Source organism: Panthera pardus, unplaced genomic scaffold (assembly GCF_024362965.1).
Source record: "Panthera pardus isolate Hobbes unplaced genomic scaffold, ASM2436296v1 HiC_scaffold_9, whole genome shotgun sequence".
Taxonomy (NCBI): Eukaryota; Metazoa; Chordata; class Mammalia; order Carnivora; family Felidae; genus Panthera; species Panthera pardus.
Window position 1 is genome coordinate 7199065 of NW_026527024.1, and position 21030 is coordinate 7220094.

The 21030-nt window shown below is 52.1% G+C and overlaps 1 protein-coding gene and 2 long non-coding RNA genes across 6 annotated transcripts in view; 2 read left to right on the top strand and 1 right to left on the bottom strand.

The window, feature by feature from the left end:
• The window catches only part of PTPRN2 (protein tyrosine phosphatase receptor type N2), an 814681-nt gene that overhangs the window by 325543 nt on the left and 468108 nt on the right, over window positions 1–21030 (bottom strand). The window lies entirely within an intron of this gene.
• Window positions 397–6672, top strand: LOC109252449 (uncharacterized). Its single transcript, XR_008420803.1, has 2 exons — window positions 397–881; window positions 6385–6672. It is a non-coding gene; the product is annotated as an uncharacterized LOC109252449 (long non-coding RNA).
• Window positions 16447–18198, top strand: LOC109252448 (uncharacterized). The gene is made up of 2 exons (XR_002074018.2): window positions 16447–16645; window positions 17348–18198. It is a non-coding gene; the product is annotated as an uncharacterized LOC109252448 (long non-coding RNA).

Sequence of the window (21030 nt, forward strand, 5' to 3'; positions counted from 1 at the left end):
AGCTATTGGCGGCTATTGTGGGAGAAACCTGGGGGGACCGCTGGGTGGCAAGCTACGGGCACTCGTCGGGTTCTCCGAGCGCGGGGCGCGGCCCCGTGGAGTCACGGCGGCAGGCGCAGCCCTGCGTTCACGGCGGCGCGCGATCGGCAGGAGCCGGGCGGACGTGGCCGCAGGCGGGGCCCGGACCGGCGCCGGGCACGGCAGCTCCCGTCCTCCCCGGGCTCGTGTGGCGAGTGGGCACCGCGGCCGCGAGAGGATGCCGCCGGAAGTGCCGGAAGCAGGGCTGGCGGGCCCGCTCGGGGGCGGGCAGCGCGTGCTGCGAGGGGCTGGGGCCCTGCCCGGGAAACGGACGCCCACGGGGGCCGGGGCCGGGAGAGGCTGCCGACGGCGGCCCGTCGGGGCCGGCAGCCCGTGTCCAGCCACGGCCCAGGACGTGCCTGTGATGCACGAAAGCGGTGACGGGGCCCACGGCCCCGAGGGCTGGCAGCGGGATGGCAGGGGAAGGCGGAGCCGGACCGCCCCGCCCCCTGGCGAGGCCGTGAGAATTAAGGGCCGACGGCGGTAGCCAAGTGTCACTGTTCACGGGGGTCACTGTTTCAGCGGTTAATAAAAGTCTTGCCTTCCCAGAGGACACATTTTTATACATGGCGCCTGATTTATTCTGGCTCCTGAGCCTGCAGGTTGGAACTTGTGTCACGAATGCATGTCAGGAATTCACAAAAAGAACGTTTCGATCGCCACGAACTGAAAGAATTTAAATATGCACCTGGCTGGCACACCTGACTCACCCCGCCATGAAAACCTGCACTTCTCTGTTCTGCTTTTCAATAAGGGTCCCTAGAGAACATGGGATGGACGATCCCGCCTGACGGAAGGGGGAGGTAAGCAAACAGCCACTCAGAACGCAGAATCGGGAATTGTCATCTGGGGGGGGGGGGGGGGCAAGAGGCCGGGGAGTCAGTAAGCAGCTTAGGGGGTGTCGTACCCTTGAGCCCACAGGACACTAGTGCGGGAGATGAGAACAATGCCAGGCATCGTTAGATCTCACGTCATCCGGCGTTCCCACACCAACTCCCGCTCACTTTGCACAGTGCAACAGAGCATCCAAACCGTTCGCTCAAGAAGTGCTTGCATTTGGCACCTGGGACTTGAGTGTCAATCCATATGGATGAATCCTGTAACTAAAGACTGTGCAGGGAGTGGACGAGAAAGCCGAAGGGAAGTGTACTTACAGGACGAAAACGGGATCGGATTAGGGTGAAACAAAACAATCTCTAGAGAAAAATATTTATGCTCACAGATGAAAAACTGAAAATAATCAAATGGACTAAGTAATATTTTAAAATAGTAATATTTGATGCCTTTACAAGTATGGTAAGAAATAATAAGTGTCATAAGAGGGTACTATGAACAAGCGTATGCCAGCAAATTGGAAAACCTAGACGAAACGCACAAATTCCTAAAAACATACAACCTTCCCAGACTAAATCATGAAGAGACAGAAAGTCTGAACAGACCGACAACTAGCAAGGAGATTGAATCGGTAATCAAAAACCTCTAAAGAAACAAACAAAATCCCTGAATCAGATGGTGGCATGGGTGAATTACACTATTTAATTTTTTTAAACATTTATTCATTTTTGAGAGACAGAGCAGAAGTGGGGGAGGGGCAGAGAGAGAGAGAGAGAGAGAGAGACAGAATCCGAAGCAGGTTCCAGGTTCCAAGCTGTCAGCACAGAGCCCAATATGGGGCTCGAACCCACGAACTGCAGTATCACGACCTGAGCCAAAGTCAGACGCTTAAGTGACTGAGCCCCCCTGGGAGCCCTTACCAAACATTTAAAGCAGAAGTAACCGGGGCGCCTGGGTGGCTCAGTCGGTTAAGCGTCTGACTTCAGCTCAGGTCACGATCTCGCGGTCCGTGAGTTCGAGCCCCGCGTCGGGCTCTGGGCTGATGGCTCAGAGCCTGGAGGCTGCTTCCGATTCTGTGTCTCCCTCTCTCTCTGCCCCTCCCCCATTCATGCGTTGTCTCTGTCTCAAAAATAAATAAACGTTAAAAAAAATTATAAAAAAAAAAAAAAAGCAGAAGTAACCTCAATCCTTCCCAAACTCTTCCAAAAACTGAGAAGGGGACACTTTCTAACTCATTCTATGAGGCCGACATTATCCTGATACCAAAGCCAGATAAAGACACTACAAAAAAAGAAAGTATATGTCAGTATCCTTTATGAATACTCATGTGAAATTCCTCAACAAAATACCAGCAAACAGAATTCAGCCGTTTATTAAAAGAAGTATACATTATGACCAAGTGTGATTTATTCTCGGCAGGCCAACATGTGAAAGTTGACCAATGTGACAAAATGAAGAGGGGTAAGAAAAACTCGACATATCATTTCAATTAATGCAGAAAAAGTATTCAACAAATTCAACACCTTTCTCATGATTAAAAAAACTCAACAAACTAGGAAGAGAAGGATACTGCCACATACTAAAGGTCACATATAATAAAGGTCACATAGAAAAACCCACAGCAGACATCATACTCAATGGGGAAAGACTGAGAGCTTTTCCTGCAAGGTCAGGAAAAAGACAAGAATGCCTGTGTTTGCCACTTCTATTCAACACAATATTGCAAGTATTAACCAGAGCAATTAAGCAAAAAAAAAAAAAAAAAAAAAAAAGAGAGAGAGAGAGAAAAGGAAAAAGAAAAAGAAAAGAAAAGAAAGAAAAAAGTCATCTAAATTGGAAAGCAAGAAGTAAAATTATTTGTTTGCAGATGACATGATCCTATATGTAGAAAACCCTAAAAATTCCATAAAAAAAAAAAAACCGTTAAAACCAGTGAATGGATTCAGCAAAATTTCAGGACACAAAATATATCCTGCACAATGAGTTGTTTTTATATACTAACAATGAGCAATCTGAAAAGGAAATTAAGAAACTTCCATTTACAATAGCACCAAAAAGAATAAAATATTTAACAATAAACTTAGCCAAAGAAGTGAAATACTTGTACATGGAAAACTACAAAACATTGTTGAAAGAATAAAAGAAGACCCAAATAAATGGAAAGACATCCCATGTTTATGGATAGTAGCAGTCAATAGTATTAAGATGTCAATCCCACCCAAAGCAATCTACAGATTCCATGCAATCAATCCCTGTCAAATCCCCAATGATGTTTTTGCAGTTCCTTCCCTTTTTGCAGTGCTGCCATTTAGGAAAAAAATCCATCCTAAAATTCATATAAGATCTCAAAGAATCCTGAACGGTCAAAACCATCTTGGAAAAGAAGAACAAAGTTGAAATCACCAAAACCTACTAAAAAGTAACATTCATCAAAGCAGTCAGGTATTGATTGGCATACAGACAGACATACAGTACAATGGAATATAATATAGTTCAGAAACAAATTCTCACATACATGTCAAATGATTTTGACAAGGTTGCCAAGATCACTCAATGAGGAAAGGGCAACCTTTTCAATAAATGGTGCAGGAATAACTGTGTATCCACATATAAAAGAATAAAGCTGGACCTATACCTTACACTATATTAAAAAACGTACCCCAAACGGATCAAAGACCCAAATGTAAGAGGCAAAATTATAACTCTGAAAAGAAAACATAGGAGGAAGCCTTCTCGACACTGGATTTAGCAAGGATTCCTTGCATAGGACACCAAAAGCACAGGTAGCAAAAGAATAAATAAGTAAATTGGGCTTCATCAAATTTAAGATCTTCTGTGCATCAAAGAACATTATCAAGAAAGTGAAAAGGCAGCACACAGAATGGGAGAAAATATTTTCAAGTCATGTGTCTTATAAAGGATTAATATACAGAATATATAAAGACTCACAGACTCAACAACCAAAAAGACCAAACGATTCAATTTAAAAAACGGGCAAAGGATTTGAGCAGACATTTCTCCAAAGATATACAAATGTCGAAAAACACATGAAAAGATGCTCAACGTCAACAATCATCGGGGAAATGCAAATCATAAGCACAATGAGATACCCCTTAGGACACATATTGTTTTAAAAACCCCACAAAACCCAGAACAAAGCGAGTGTTGGCAAAGACGTGGAGACACCGGACCCCCGGCGCACTGCTGGTGAGAGGGCAAAATGGTACAGCCGCTGTGGGAACACGGTGGCAGCCCCCCACCCCCGCCAGATTAAACTCACTGCCATATGGCCCAGCAACTATACTTCCGAGTACACGCTCGAAAGAATTGGAAGCACGGACTCAAAAAGATATTTGTACACACGTGTTCATAGCAGCACCGTTCACGACAGCCAAGTGGTGGAAGGAACCCGAGTGTTCACGAAGGACGGACGGATAAACTGCCTGTGGTTGCTCCACACATGCAGTGAAATACCCCGAGGACGACGTGCGGAGGGAACCAGACCAGATGCCAAAGGGCAACCGCTGCATAATCCCACCGATACGAGGGACCGAGAGTCGTCCGATCCACAGAGAGAGGGATGGTGGAACCGTGCAGCCAGGGGCTGCGAGGGAGGGGAATGCGGAGCTAGTGTTGAATGGGGACAGGCTTTCAGTGTTCAAGGTGACAGAGTCCCAGAGACGATGTTGAGGATTGCTGCGAAAGAAAAATTTTCCCGTGACATTTGTTGAAACGGTAAGGAAGATCTTGTCTGGGACTACTGCGATAGACGCCAAGACCGCCGCGTTAGGGGAGAAAGGCCAGGGTGAACTCTGAAGGTGGCGAAGACATCTGGGGACTTACAGCCGAGGGCAGAGACGGGGGTAAATGGGTAGAAAATTACTAAGGGGAGACACGAAGGGTAGGTTACGCCATTCTGGTTACGCCACCTTAACAGGCTTCTTGCTGAGGAACGGCCGGGGGGCCAGACCTCACGGGGAGGCTTCCACTCACAGGGGCCGCTACTGCGCCCTGCCCACCCCCTCCCTTGCCAGGTTCACCGATTAAACCTGTGTCAGCGTGGACACCCCGAGTACCGCCAAATCTGGGGATCCCAGGTCCTGTGGAACGACGAATCCACAGGCGCCCCTTGTAATTGTACCTTCTCATTCCTGACAAAGAGGCCCTGGTGCCCTGTGGCGCACACACGTTGGGGCAGACACTGAGTGCTGGGATTCCAGAGCCTTCCGCCTGCCCCCGTAGGCACCTGACACATGGGAGGATTTTGTCAAACAGTTTAAATAAATTAAGGAGAAAAAAAAAAGTGGATCATTTACTTAAAAAAAAAAATCACAAGGTCTTCCATTTTTCTTGGTACTTGAGAGGGAAACAACACGCTTGAAAATTTGTTTGTGGATCAGCATAAACAACCAAAAATATTTCTGTTTTCTGGTTGTGATGGCAAATCATGGTGTTAGTAGGATGAGATCTGAATTGAAATTTACACATTTAGTAAGTTAGAGAAATACAAATAACCTATGATTTCACTCACATGTAGAATTTAAGAAAAAAAACCAATGAGGAAAAGGAAAAAAAAAAGAGAGAGACACAAACCAAGAAATAGACTCTTCACTACAGAGAACACACTGAGGGCCACCAGAGGGAGGTGGGTAGGGGGTGGGGAAGCAGGTGATGGGGACTAACGATGCACTTGTGATGAGACCGCGTGTCATATGAAGTGTTGAGTCACTACGTTGCACACCTACAACTAACATTAGGCTGTATGGAAACTATACCGCGGTTACATTTTTTTTAAGTGCACATTTAAGGGTAGGAAGACCATTCCCTTCCAATTTCCAGTTTTTTGGTGTTGATTTTCATGCAGTAATGCTCAGGTGCACAGAGTAATGGTAGAATTTTTCAGCTCAGTCACCAGCAGGTTTATTTTCAATAATAAGTTTTGACATTTGAAATCAGAGGGCATGCGGATGAAATGTTGAAGCTCAGGGGTGTTTACTTTATGTTTCGGGAAATATTTGATATGTGGATCATTTTATTTTTTTAAATTTTTTAAATGTTTATTCATTTTTGAGAGAAAGGGAGACAGAGCACGAGCAGGGGAGGAGCAGAGACAGAGGGAGACACAGAATCCGAAGCAGGCTCCAGGCTCCGAGCTGTCCGCACAGAGCCCGACGCGGGGCTCGAACCCACAAACCATGAGATCGTGACCTGAGCTGAAGTCGGATGCTTAACCGACGGAGCCACCCAGGCGCCCCTGATGTGTGGATTATTTTATGTATCTCAAGAGCAACAGCCCTGAATTCAGAGCCCTGCCTTTTTATCGATCTCTGTGTGTCGGAGTCCAGTGCTGCCTGCACATAGTAGGAAGTCAATAGATATATGCCGGCAGAGTGAAGAAAGGATCCTCTGGAAGGGTTTCGGAGGGCAATGGCTGCAGCGTTGACAGCTCCTGATACCTGTTCCCACTTACAGATGTCATGGGACAAGTTCGAGAGGAAGCAACAGGACTCATCCCAACCACAGCCCAAAAGGGTTTACAAGGGCCAAGCTCGTAGACCCTGTTTCTGGAGAATTTACTATTATCCAGTGTGGGGACGTATTGCATGGACTATGGAGTCACACAGACCTTCTGCCGTTCTTGGCCCCATGTCCCACCATTTGAAAGACCTTGGGCATTAGTGTGTGGCCCCTGAAATGGTGACAAGCAACCCTATTGGCCACGTGATGCTGATATATTATTAAACTGTTCCTTCCACAGTTTTCCTGCCTCAAAGCTGGGGATGGCCTTCCCATGTCATAAGAAGGCATGGGGATAAATGAATTAAGTACCAAACACTTGGTGCAGTGCTGGGCACACAGCGCTCAGCAAATACTCACCCTCACCTCCTACAGCCTCGGGAATGTGTCGTGTGACCACGTGGGCAGCGTGACCACCGACAGCATGCTGTTCCCGCTGTGCGGTCCAGTGGGGGAATCAGACGATTCCGTCACGTGGGAAGAGTTAATTCGGGGAGTATTGTCACTAGGGACAGAAGGTGTTTTAGTGAGCGCATCCCTGCGATCTAGGACTGAAATAATTAAGAACTGATTCAGTTTTATGATTTCTCTTTAAGCAGAAAATATGCCGTGGTTAAGATTCCATTCTTAAACAGAGTTATAGCGGATATGTGTTATAGACATCAGTTCAGTCGCGAAATAGTCCATTAGCTTGGGTTTAATTACTTAACATTTTCTCTAGAACGTAGTTCCGCAGACATAAAGGATCCCTGCAACACCGACGTGGCCCCGACGGAAACTGTCCACACTTGGAACATGAGTCCCGATAACGGAGACCTGGGTCAGGCCCACACTCGTCCCCAAAGCACAGCGACACCTCTCCACAGCCAGCCTACCTCACTTAGCACCATGGCACTTCTGTGCCAGCAGAGAAAGTCCAGACCGGAGACGCCAAACCAGTGCTGACACTAGTCACTAAGAGCATTTACCTTTCAAGTTTAACAACGGTGACCATCACACGGATGAAACGTAATTTCTATCATTAAATCCCATCTTTATGTCACGCGCCCTGGTTAAGTTCAGACAATATATATTTTTTAGATGAAAACTATTCCCAACACATGTTACTTCTTACCTGTAAGAGGCTGTTGAGGGTCGACCTGTGGTCTTCTCTCCCCTGTGGGACTCAGCCGTGTGTGCCCCGCATACCGTGGGGGGCGCGGGGAGCAGCGCTGGGAGCTCAGCCTGGCTCCCCGGCCCCTGCGTCCAAACTCGCGGGCCCTCGACATAACTCCTTTCTGTAAGGACACCAGACCAGACAGGGGCTCTTGTCCTGGGGCGCGTGGTTTCGGGGCACAGAGCTGGACCCCCCCCCGCCGGAAGTCTGGTTTATTAGTCAGGGGCTGGGCCCTGGGTTCCAGTATTTTAAAAGTCCTCCCAGGTAATTCCTAAGCGTGGCAAGAGGTGGAACTGCTGGGTTGGGTGGCTACTAAGATATGAAGACGGTTTGGGGTCTAACATTTTGCTTCTCGGCACTAGAAAAAGCAACAGGATCACTTGAATTGGTCAAGACAGTAAAACTGGAGGACAATTTGAGCTTGAGAGGAACTCATCCATTTGCATTTAAAGTGATTAAATCTGAAGCTTTCCACCGTAACGATCAGTTAATGTGGTCAAACGGTCCATCCGGTAACCCTGTGCAGGCCACGGTGCAGGGTGCAGGCACAGAATGGCCATGGGCGTCCCGTCTCCAACACGTGTCGCTGCCATCAACAACAGCCCGAGGCAGAGCTGGCGAGCTGACTGGGGCTCCTGCAGGCACACAGTCCCCGGTCCCGTTCTTGCCCTCGAGGAGCTCCAGGGGCAACCACGATCTGTATACACACCCATCCTCCTCTCGCCCATTTCTCAGCCACATGGTGGGCGTGGGATTCGGTTTCCTGGCATCTGTTCGCCGCAAATAGGGCCACAATATCACGCACCTTCCAGACACGGAAGCTTTGAGAGTGGACGCCAGCATAAGCCAGTGCTGCCCCAGCCAGACTGGGGAATACAGTGACCCCGTCTGCAGGTGACATTCCAGAAAGTGACGGGCAGAGGGCGCGTGAGAACGGGTGAGGAGGAAGGTCTGTGTAAGAGAGACTGGAAAGAGCCGGCATTCTGTGAGCCAACACTCGTTTAGCCTTCCGTGCGAGGCGGGCATTGCTATAGTCCACTGATCCCAAGACACACGGCTCTCCACGTTTCAGCATCTCTGGAGTGAACGTGCATCACACTGCCAATGGCGAGACAGGATGTGGCCATTGGAGCAATTTCTCTCTTGATGATAAATAAAGTAACGATCATCTCGCCGTCGACCGTGGCCGGGACTGGGTGGACTACAACGTGTACAGACACTTCACCGTGAAGAACCTGAAGAAAGTACCAGAAAGTACACGTGGCTTCCCCAAGTTCACACACTCGAAGTGCCGAAGCCGGCGTTCAGACCAAAGTCAGCCCTGACGGAAAGTTCTGGGTACTTCTCTACACACCCAACACCTACCCAGCCTCAATTACCCTGTGGGCCAGGCACAGTCAGAGCCTGACAAGGGTCCTGGTCCCAGACAAGCATGGCTTCTCCATCTCCCTCTGTCCCAAATTACTGCCACTCTCTGCTTACACCCAACGCAGCGTCCCGATGCCCAAATAACATAAGACTTTCCAAAGACCCCCTTGCTTTACAAACAGCCCCCGCCGTTACCGAACAGTTACAGCGTGTTTCCCAGAATGTGTCTAAAGGAAGATCACGGACCGTCCATTAACCCCCGGGCCCCCCAGAACCTCCCATTCCTCCCGTGTGCCCTAGGAGCCAGCCCTCACTGACCCATGCGTGGGGACACTGGCCCCGTGGTCTCACCCACGTGGGCACCCAGTGGGGGGCTCGGGTCACACCCGGTCACAGGAGGACCACAGTTTACCCCACAGGGTCTGACTCCCGCCCTGGGGCTCTCCCGCTAACCTGCCGCATCAGGAAGCGAGGTTTATGGTCTAGAAAACCTTCAGAAGGGACTCTGAACACAGGCTCTCTCCCAGCAGACCACTGTCCCTGGCTTACATGCCTTCCCACGGAAGAAAAAGGTCCTGCTTTGGTCCCTCTTCTCCTCCTTTTCCTCTTTCTGCTCCCCACCATCATCATCATCATTGATCATAGTTTTAAGAGAACTGAATTCCAAAAAGGCCTGGGTTTGGATGGGTCTTGGCCTTCTGTGACCGAGGCAACACATCCCCACCAACTTGGTCTGCAGGTGTTGGTGGGGCTGGCTCCCCTCTGGAGGCCCCAGGGACAACCTTTCCCTCTTCCAGACCCTTCCCGCATCACTTGGGTGTGGCCCTTCCTCCAGCTTCAAAGCCAGCAAAGCCGCATCGCCCTGCGCCTCCCTCCCGGTCCTGTCTCCCACGGACTGCGCCTTCTCTCCACCTGACGGACCTCTGTGAACTCCGGGTCTGTGCGGACAATCTCCCCTCTCAAGGCCCTTAACAATCTCATCTGCGAAGTCCCGTTTGCCACGTAAGGTCACACACTCACAGATTCTGGCGGTTAGGAGAGGACGTGCGGTTATGCTGGTGGGTAAGAGCAGACAAGGCGCTGAGCTCGCTCTACCAGGGCTGTTCCTCATCACTGGGCGTCGGGTCTCCGGCCCTGCCAACAAGGACAAGGGCCACAGCACAGCGTCCCCCATTCATCCCACGGCCGCGGAGGGTTCGGGTTCAGCTGAGTGTCCTGGTCCACACAACATCACCCGGAGGGCGGGCGCTTGGCCAGTCGTAACTGCTGAGTGGCTGTGCCCTCTGCCAGCTTCCCGTGATTCCCCAGAAGTTGCTTGGGCCTCCGAGGCCGCAGGGCTTGGCCCCTGAACGCAGACGATGCCTCTGCCTCGCTCGTGTAGTCGGGATTCGCAAGTAACATTGGCCGCTCCTGTGCTTAGACCTCGGCAGGCTGTAATTGGAGGCTCCGGCCGGGGAGCTGCGGGCACCCTCCCTCAAGGGCCAAACACACCTCACGTGGAGAAGGGTGCTTACTGGCTCCCAGAGTGACCATTAACTACATGCTGTTCACGGTACACTCAATAAAGCTGCCAGAAAGAGAGAGAGAGAGCGGGAAAATAAACGAGGAGGAGAGCGGAAACTCAAAACAGTGTCTGGCTGGTCTTCTGTAACGGAAGACGATTGACCCGGGGACGGATCATCGGGGGAAATAAAGGTAAAGAGGAGTGGAGATAAACATACAGTCATAAAGGGCCCTCACAGCTCCCTCGGCCAAAGCCCCAAAGCCCAGCCGGCCCTCCGTGTTTTGAGGTCTAGCGGCCAGAAGCACCCAGGGCTGGTGGGACGCGAAGCCACCTGGAGGAGACGTGAGCGGGCGGAGCGCAGGGCCGGGCTGCAGGTGTGGTCCCCGGGGCGGTGCCTCGCCCCACCTGTTCCTCCCTGCACGGGGAGCAGTTAGCGCACGGTCTTGGGGCAACGCTGCTCAGAGCACGTGCTTTGAACGCCTCTCACACGCGGTGAGTCCCGTGTTCCCCACAGGCGTGACCACTCCCGGGCCGCCCGGCTGCTTTCGCTGTGGCCAAGGGTGTGGGGCCCACTGCCAGGCCCGCCTGTGGGTTGTGAGGGTCCCACCTCCGAGCCAGTAGTAAAGACAGGTGCGTGGCATTTCAGGCTTTACAAAGTGCCTCTGCCTCCCTTACACCACTTAATTTAATGGTGAGAAGAGGCAGCCTGGCCGGCCCTCAAGCAGAACCCTCCGCAGCCAACTCTGGGAGTCGAGAACTTCCCTGCACGGTCCACATTCCACTCACTGCCCAGCGCGCCCGGTGGGCGTTTCGGCCACGCTCCAGAATGCCGACCACTAATCCTCCCACGGGAGGATAAGCAAAGCGTGACTGATCGATGGGGAGCACGTGGCCGCCACATCAGCCCGGGGGGGGGGGGGGTTGCCGCCCAGAGTTTCCACAGGCTTCCGGGGGTTCAGCGCTGCTCGTGAGGATGGGGACCGGTACGTTCTGCTTTTCAGCTGTTCTGCTTTCCCGGATGCCTGGGGTCTCAGGGGTGGAGACGGGCAGAGCCCAACAAGGGTTCCAACTCTGGGGAAGGGCACCTTCTTTCGCATCTTTGGTCTTCCATTTTCCTGGCACGTGGAGGCCGGGGAACGCCAGCTCTCCTGCTCTGCACCTCCAGGGGCACCAGCACAGGGAAGGAGCCACCTGTGCGTCTACAGCCCCGTGGTGCACACCACACATAGTTTTGTTGTTTTGTAACTGAATTCCTGGTGTCCCCGTATCTCCACGCACACAGTGGAGAAGGTAAGGGAGGCAAAACCCGAGTGGATACTTGTCATCTGGACGTGTGGGAGCTAATCTCATGTCCCGGGGAGCTCCGATGAGCAGGGACAGTCTCCCACATACCTCTGTGGGGTGGTCCAGTGGAGATGGGCTCTCTCCTCAGCTCAGTGGAAGCTTCCAGAGAAGAAAGAGGACGCCTGCCTGTCCCAAAGGCCACAGAAGATTTCCTTTTCAATCTGTGCTTGTGGAAGCTTCTGATCCAGGCCAAGTTACGAGTCTGCGCTGCCCCCAGAGAAGCTGTGTGAGGAAGCGGAAGGCCTTCTCTCGGCCACCGTGTCTGAATGCCCACTCTCCTTTCTGGGTTTGTCCACGGATTCTCCCTGCCTCCTAACTCCCGAGATGAAGTCACAGCCCAGAAAGGTCTGGATGGGCAGGCTGGCGTGGGCTGTCTGCATATCACCAGGCTACGCGAGGAGGCCTCCAGGGACCAGGTGGTAACCATGGCAACGAGGAGGCATGCCTACCTCACAGAGAGGCCGAGCCTGTGGTCTGAATTGTGGGTGCAGAGGGGAGGGAGGGTTGACCTGGGGCTCTGGTCACCGATGGAAAGGGGCACCTGGGGAGCAGGCATGTTGCTGAACCCGGTTGCAAGGAAACTGGGCTGTGTTTGGCAGGGAGGTGTCCACATAGAAACATCCGTGCAGCATCTGGAGCTTGTGGGCACGGGGAGGCCTGAAGGGGCAGACACGGAGAGTCATCACAGCGGCCAGGAGAGCCCGAGCTCCAAAGGGAGAGAGGAGGCTTTGGGGGGTGCCCCCGGGAGTGGGGGGGGCACTGCAACCACAGGCAGGGCAAGAGCGGCGCTGTCACCAGGCCCGTGGGGCCCCCAGGAGGTGCAGGCGCTAAGAGGTGAACTGTAGGGGGGCGTAGGGGGGTGACCCGGGAAAACACCAAACGACAGGAATTAATGTTCCCTGTGGCAAAGGCTGCCCAGCTCACCTCTGTAGAGAACACGGGGGCCAGGCTGTGGGAAATCACAGTTTAAGGGTGGTTTCAGGGGCACCGCGGGGCTCAGTCGGTTGAGCATCAGATTTCAGCTCGGGTCACCCTCCCAAGGTCACGGGATTGAGCCCTGCGTCGGGCTTTGTGCTGACGGTGTGGAGCCTGCTAGGGATTCTGTCTCCCCCTCTCTCTCTCCCCCTCTGCCTCTCTCTCCTGCTAGCATGCATTCTCTCTCTCTCTCTCAAAAGAAATAAAAATTTTTTAAAAAGGGTACTTCCGATGCTCCACGACAGCTCCCAGGCCAAGCGCACGCTTGGGAAAGAGCTGGGCTGTGGCGACAGCCTGCTGACGCGCACTCGAGCCCTCTCCTCAGGTGGAGCCACACTGCCCTCGGCCCTCTGCCCGGAAGGACTAGGAAGCCACGATGTCCCAGACGGGACCGACACGGGGGCAGGAAAAGTGATGGTCTCGACTCCCACCCAAGATCTCAATGTTACGAGAAGGAGCGGAGCGCCACGAACGTCTGGGCGGCACCTGAGTCAGGAAAACGAGCAGGCTGTCTCCACCGGCACGAGCCTCGTGTTCACAGACGCTCTCAATAGGCCGAAAGGGCCCCAAACCATCAGAACCACACGTCTGCAAGGCCATCACGCTAACAGTGCGTTTCTTTTCCCATTTCAGCCACCTGGCTTCCAGAGTGCGGTTCAGGACGCCGCTGGCTGTCCACAGGCCGTCACCAGGGCGGCAGCTCGGCAGTCCCGGCAAGCTCGGGTCCACAGCATCCACCCCCACGCGGCCGCGACACCCGGGCCCGGCCGGGCTGGCCGTGAAGCGGGCGGGTGTGCAGACAGCGTACGGGGTCCCCCGTGCGCAGCCTGGCTGGAGCTTCCTCCGCGGGTGAAGGGCAGGAGCGGCTCACGCCTGCCCCGTGGCCTTGCTGCCTCCGGCCAGGGGCTCTGCTCCCCGTCACACGTGTTTGCGCACACACCCTGTGCTCCAGACACACTCAAGGTCATCCTGTTCCCGACACATTCAACTCCGCACCTCCTCTGTTCCCTTCTGACAAACTCCTCATTTCCGGAAGCAGCTGAAATTTCGTGGCTCCCGTGAAGCCCTCTCAGACGGTCCAACGCCAGCTCCCCGGCCTGTTCACGCCTCTGGGCGTCTCCAGGACAGCTTCCATAACACCTGATCATAACTGAGCTTTTATACGGGTGCTTCCTTCCCTGGTTCTTCAAGGAGAGGGGCCATGCTACGTTTATCTTTGGTCTTACCCCCGATCACGTAACTCGAGGCCTTGTGCAGAATACGTATTTGTATTTGTACTTAGCATTCTTGGGAATGAATAAATGAAGTTTAGAAGCATTAACCTCTCAAAAAAAAAAAAAGAAAAAAAGACTGAAAAAAATTTTAACCCGTCATGAACCCAAATTTGAAAAGCTCCGGAAGAAGAAAGAACTGAAAAGCAAACGTCACTTGGCGAGTGTAGGGACCCGCCGTTCAAGTCCAACACGTCCAACCTGTACATCAGAACACAGAAACCAACGGTGGTGGGTTTTCTTAAAGCTCTTGTAATGAGTAAAGATCTCTCAGTCTTCAGTGCCACTTGGAAGTAATGGCCTAATCATTATTAATTCCTTTGGTATTTCCTATGATAACATTAATCACAGCAAACTCATTTGATGTAAATGGAAAATCACGAGTTTTTCTGCAACATTCCGCAGCAATTCCGCATTAATTAACTGGAGCACCACGTAAAAGTGTCACCGTGTCTGACGATTAAGCACATTTCTTGCACACTTTGATTAAGACACAAGTCCCAAGCCCATAAAGAGAAAAGGTGGGAAGAGAAAAAACCACACTTTATTGGAATGCAGTAATGAAGGCCTCGGGAAGTGGCTGGCCCTTGCTGCCGGCGAGGTGGCCGCCCCTTGAACCGGAGACAGAAGGAGCCCCCGGGGAAGGTGTGAACTGGAAACACCTCTCTCTGCACTTTAACTTATTAACCGCATGTGTACAAAAGCAATTTCAAGACGTGTTTGAACGCGCTCGTGATATAAAAGGATGGCTCGCAAAGGTACACATTCGGTGTCCGTGCATTAGAAATACGGAGGCAGAGATTTATATGCAAACTTATCTCAGGGTATAGAAAACACCTTCTTTACCACTTACGGTAAATGTTCAATTTCTAGAGGGTAAATTGCACACTACCTCATTCAGTAGCATAATTTTCTTCCCGGTGATTGGCATTTGGATATCAAGGCGGGAGGAAAGGGACGGATGGCAAGACTGCACAGCTCGCCAGTGTAAAAGGCATTCATTAGGACAGGTTCTCCAGCAAACGGCGTGCCTGCGTCTTGACAAAAATCATGTCAAAAGTCACGTCAATCATGCTATTTTTTTCCCTGCTGGTTCAAATGCGCATCTTCCCAGGGATGACAGACACTCACAGAGGCACCTGCAATGCACCAAATAATGCCTCAGATCTTAAAGGACGAAGCCGGAGCGCACGGGCCATGCATTAAATTGCTGACTGACAAATACCCAGGACAAGAGAACACTGACATCGTCCAAACAACAGAGGTTGTGTGGTCCCTCTGGGGAAAACCCGCTGGAATTGCACAGCCACAACAGGGGCCATACAGAACCGTGCTCTGGGCCGGAGCCAGGATGCCCGCCCATGTGCAGCAGAGGTTGGGGGGGGGGGGGCGGGAGGTGCGTCCTGGCCCCCACGCCGCGAGGTGGCTGAGGTGGGGGTGAGCGCCCAGGCCCGCAGCCGCCGTAGGGTTGCACACGTGGGGCAGGTTCACAGAAGACAGTCCTGTCCTGCCTCTGTTGGCTGATGGGTCGATAGGACTGATGGATGGGTTTTAAAGGGTGAATATTTTAGAAAACTTACACGAGGGAGATAACCAACAGCATTTGGTGAGAGGAGGGGGAGTGGAAAGAGGAGAAAAATCACGAGCACTCTTTTACCGTGAAAATCTGACGTGTCTTCAGACTTACGTCATTTTCCTAATTAGACGGAAGTCAGTTTTCAATATGTATGCACATAATCACTTAGGGTAATTTTACAAGATAATCAGAGGATTTACAGAGCAGACTTGCACAGAGCCACACGAGCCGGTCCACGTACGAGACCTAATAACTGTTAGGTACGATGTGTCCTGTGACGGACGGCCATGCACAGCAGCCAATGGGGGAGGCAGTGCCCAGTGTCTCTTACTTGAGGCAGCGGGCTTGCCTTTAACACCAAGTGCCCGGTCCTCAGGCAACGGGTAAGATGCGAATTTGTGCGATGATGTAAAGCATTGTTGTGAGGTTGTAGAAATCTATATTTAATTTTTTTCGTGGCAATGTAAAATAACAAAGAGTAAAAACAAAGACAAAATATTTTGGGAAGACGACGAAGAATGAAAAACGACCTTTCAATGTTGTGATCTTGCTGGAAATCCATTTCAGGGGGTTCACCTACGAGCTGCGCTGAGAGCCTTTGCGAGCTTTTCTGCGGAATGAATACCGGACGACACCTTGCAGGTAGCCCTCTCTGACAGTGCCCTTCACCCTGGAGGCCGGCACGGAGGCCTGGCGTGGAGCCCGTGCCGTGCCAGGGTTCGATCAGGAAGGGGTTCCCGAGGGGCCTTCTCCTCAACTCCCAAAGAAAAGTCCCGCATTTCAAACAGCAGCTCCCTGCTTTGCTCGTCTTTCCCCGGGAAAGCCAGTCTCCTGTGGGTGTGGAGGGGTCTATTTTGAGAAGACAAAGACAGTGAAGTGTGCGGACGAAACCCGCAACGAGCAGAGAGAGCTACAGGGTCCGCCAGCAGAACGCCACGCGATGTTGACACTGCAGCGCTAGAGGGGTGCCCCTCCAGCCTCAGTGTGGACACCTCTGGATTTAGCCATCGGAGAGGGCTTATGTGAGTAAGACCTCAGACCTCGGTGGGTCACGGGACTGGGTTGCTGTGTGTGTGGGGTAAGATCTGGCCTGACCCGGGGCGGGGGGGGGGGGGGGGAGGGGCAGGAGGGGATGGAGGGAAGTCTGGAAAGAGCGGCGCTGGCAGGTAGGATAACTGATCCCCAGGCAGACAGGGCCTCGGGCAAGTGGAGAACAGGTGAGCACCTGACTGGGGTAGAGAAGAGGCTTGGGGTGTCCGGGAGGCCGAGCAGCTGGCCGCAGACTGGCCTCCCGGCAGTGTGGGACCCCCATCCGTTCCTGTGCGTTTCCTACACGCTCTCCCTGCTCCTGCTTGCAGACTGGTGGACTCTGGGGGAGGAAAGAGGCAGGACACACAGTTCCATGGGGAAAATCCAGGGTGTGCAGAACTGCGGTCCGAAAGGCTTCCTGGAGCAGGCACCCTCCCGACAGGGCTGGTGACGAGCCAAGGCCAGGGCTGGCTGAGGACCGGCACGTAAAGGCATGGCCCCGCCTTGACATTCTCCCAGCCCTTGACCAGCCGGTGCCCTTCGGTCCTGGAGCACCTCACATTCTGAGCTTCCCCTGCCCTGGGCCCCTGACCTCAGCATCCGTCCCCGAGGTCTGTCCACTGCTTCTCCTTCTGCCTGTGCTGCTGCTGTCCACACCTCATTTCCAAGCATCTGCACCCTTACTTACTTTGTAGCCCCAAATTCCCTGCCAAGTTTCAGACGAGGCACATCTGGCCTGACGACTCGGGAGACAGAAGAAAACACCGGCCGAGGGGCCCAGAAGCCAGGGCTCGGGGCGCACCCCATACCCTCGCTGCCCCGGGCACGGGGGTCCTCGCTGATCTAAGGCTCATCACCTACATCCGCATTGCTGTAAGGCTGGCGAGGAAGCACAGTCACAGTACAGATGCACTGCCCGACGTGCAGTCAGACCAACCCTCAGTCAGGGACCAGCTCAGCTCAGTTTCTGCCACGTCCACGTCCACGTCGTGAGTGCACAGGCCTCCCCGGGGCAGAGCTCCGACCCCAACACTTTTCTGACCAAGAGTGCTCCGTGGCTGCCCGCTAACTGCTGCTTATGCACGAGCTGTGTGGCCTGCCTGCCACGTTTCCACGGGGCAGGCCTCTCCCGTACACCCTGCGTCCCCTGAAACAGGCCTTTTCTTGTCCCCAAACAGGCCATGCTGCTCTCTGGGCCTCTGCCTTTTCACCCCTCCTGTCCAGAGCGTCTGTCCTCAGCTCCACCGGTCAGACTCCAGCCACGTGGCCTCCCCAGTGGCCGCGCTATCCTTCAGGGCCCCCCCTCACAGCGTCAGCCGGGAAGTCTAGGTCTGCTCCCAGCACTTGGCAGGTCTCTCGTGGAGATGCCACCTACACAGTCCTTGGTGCACTGACTCTCGGCTCCTGTGGGATCCTGAGGGCCCAGGCCTAAGACCGCTTCCCTTCCCTGGGGTCTTCCGGGATCTTCCATAGCAGCTGGGCGGTGCCTGGCACACACAAGGCTTAAACACACAACAAATAAATGGCTGAACTACGTCTCCTTAGAGCAGACAATTAAGATAAAACGTTCAAGATATGATTAATAGAACTAAGTAGTATTTTGTTTTGAACTATATCTAAACCCATTTGATCTTGTTTAGATCAAACTGTGTGAACACGGGGAGAGCATCTTACAAAATCATTAGAGAACAGAAATACCTTTGTTTCAGCCCCAGAATTATCAAAGCCAGGCTTAGGAAAAGCTAGTTGAATCAAATCAGAGGTCATTAACAAAGGTAACATACGTTATGAATTGTTACAGACGTCACCAAATTTCAAAGGCATATGTAATTATGAGCAGAGCAACAAATACAGTGGTTTCAATCAAAAACCATTAGTAGATACGGAAAATGAAATATAGATGCAAGGAGATGAACCAGCTTAATAGTCCTTGCATCTAATTAATCAGTGAGCTGATTAATGAATTGTACATATTTTAAATGTGTCCACAGAATCTTTTAAAAGCGAGCGCTCTTCTGGGCACCAAACCCAGTGGGGGACCCCAGGGAGACCCGGCCGCCGTCCCCGACTTGCATGGAGCTTCTCCTCTACGGCAGTGCCGACCCTAAGCAAGCAGGTCGATAAGTGAACGGGACAATTTCAGACCACGGCAGGGCTCTGAATCGAGGAGCAGAGGTTTACATGCTGGGGGTGTATGGCAGGAGGCTGTGTGAGTTTGGAAGCCAGGACAGGCCCGCTGAGGGACAGCTGGCTGGTGCCCACAGGACAAGGCCAACTGAGCAGACTCCGGAGTATGCTCTGCGGGCTCAGGGCCCAAGGGCGGGGGGTGGGGATGGGGGTGAGCGGACTGCTTGGTCCACGAGCAAATGCGGAGGGGATGAGGTCAAGGTAAGGGCAGGGGTCACTGTGGTGCAGGGTCAGGGCCACAGGTCAGGACGGGAACTGGTGCAAAGCTTTAGCAGGGACATCACGAAACCTGATCATGCCCTAAAGGTCCCCGTGGTTACGAGCCATGAACTACTCCAATAAGAGACGGCACAGGAGGCGGGGAGGAGGGTGGATTCCAGGCGTGGCGAGGGGGGCAAGTGAGGGGGGCAGTGGACCCCGGGCTGTGCCGTACTTTCGTAAGTAAGTTAAACATCAGATCCTGACTCCCAGTGTTTCGTGTGAACAACCTACAAGATTAAATTCCAAACAAGTTTACAAAACAGAGGTCAACGACGGGTCAGGTGGATCTCAATTGCTGCCGCTAATTAGGACGAAAGGGGTTAACTGGGTGCCCTTGGCGAGGGGGCTCTTGGAAAGGCTACAGCCCTGGAGTTGCCCTGTTCCGTCCACGTCACGCCTGCTACGAGGAAGGGCGTTAAAACGTCCCTTCTTACTGCTCAAACAGCCCGAGTTGGAACGGCCCTCCCTGAGTTTACAACATCAGGCATTATAACGATATGATAACTTGTATTTATCACATTTTCCTGGACCTTCCTTTTCAAGAGCCAAACCTCTCCTCATAGACAATATCTATCGAAATATTTTGACTTCACATTCCCAAGCAAAGAAGAATCACAGAACACTGAGGAAACTGACCACCGGAACTCTGAGTCTTTTCCTCTCGAGAAAGTTTTGAGTGCCACTGTGTCCTCGTTTCTGGCCGGGTGGCCCATTCATTGATGCCTGGATTCACCATGAAAATATTAAAAAAAAAAATTAATGCCTATTTATTTTTGAGAGAGAGAGAGGGAGAGAGAGAAGGAGCAGAGGAGGGGCAGAGAGAAGGAGAGAGAGAATCCCAAGCAGGCTGCTCGCTGTCAGTGCAGAACCCGACAAGGGGCTTATCTCACAAGCCATGAGATCATGACCTGAGCCGAAATCAAGAATCAGATGCTTAACTGACTGAGCCACCCAGGTTCCCCCACCATTTTTGAAAATAATAGGAAGGTCTTAATTTTGGCACCTTTCACAGACCCCTGTAAGTGACAAAACCAGGAAAAAGGCAACCAGAGCTAAGCTTTTCAAAGGTGAAAGCTGACAACACCCTACATATTTTTAAGGACTGATGCTTTACAAAACAGGAGAGATCCTTTCAGCTCCCCCAGTTAAACTCAGGGACGGTGTGCTTTTTATTTCCTTCTTCAAAACAGGCCCTTCTGTCCTTTCCTCCCATCCTCCCTCAAGGTGTGATGCAACGTTTCGTCCCTGATGAAGTCTGTCCTTATTGCTCGAAGCCAAGTTCAGTAGTTGCCCTGAATGACCAACGTGCTTCCTCCGTACCTCCTGCAGCACAGCCACAAAGACAGAACGCTTCAGGTGTGCCCGGCTCTGTGCTGTGAGACGCCCTGAGCTTCATGACCAGTCTGTGAGGCCGTATACTGTACCTCCCTTATAGACAGCAGGGTCTGAGAGTCAGGGAAGCACACTAGCTTGCCCACGTTTGCACACCTAGAGTGCTGTTATGGTCAGAAGATGGACCGTGTTTACTTGGGTTACTCCCTCCTGAGTCCCACGGGGCACTCTCATTGTCAGGGGTATGTGTTTCTCACCAATTGGGAATTCTCACTATTGGGAATTTTTATTGGGAATTTCTTTCCTGATAGAGACACATATTAACTACAAGGTACAGTTTAGAAAATATTATCCATACTTTCATGGTTTTCTCTGGAAAATCCGCCACTCTTAAAAACTTTAAACATCTGAAAAAACACTCTTTGTGGAACTGTGGCTGCAGCAGCAATAACAATGGAAATAGCAATGATTGTGATGGTGGTGATGGTGCGCATGATGGTGATGATGGTGATGATGATGGTGGTGATGATAATGATGGTGATGGTGATGATGATGGTGATGATGGTAATGATGGTAATGATGATAATGATGATGGTGA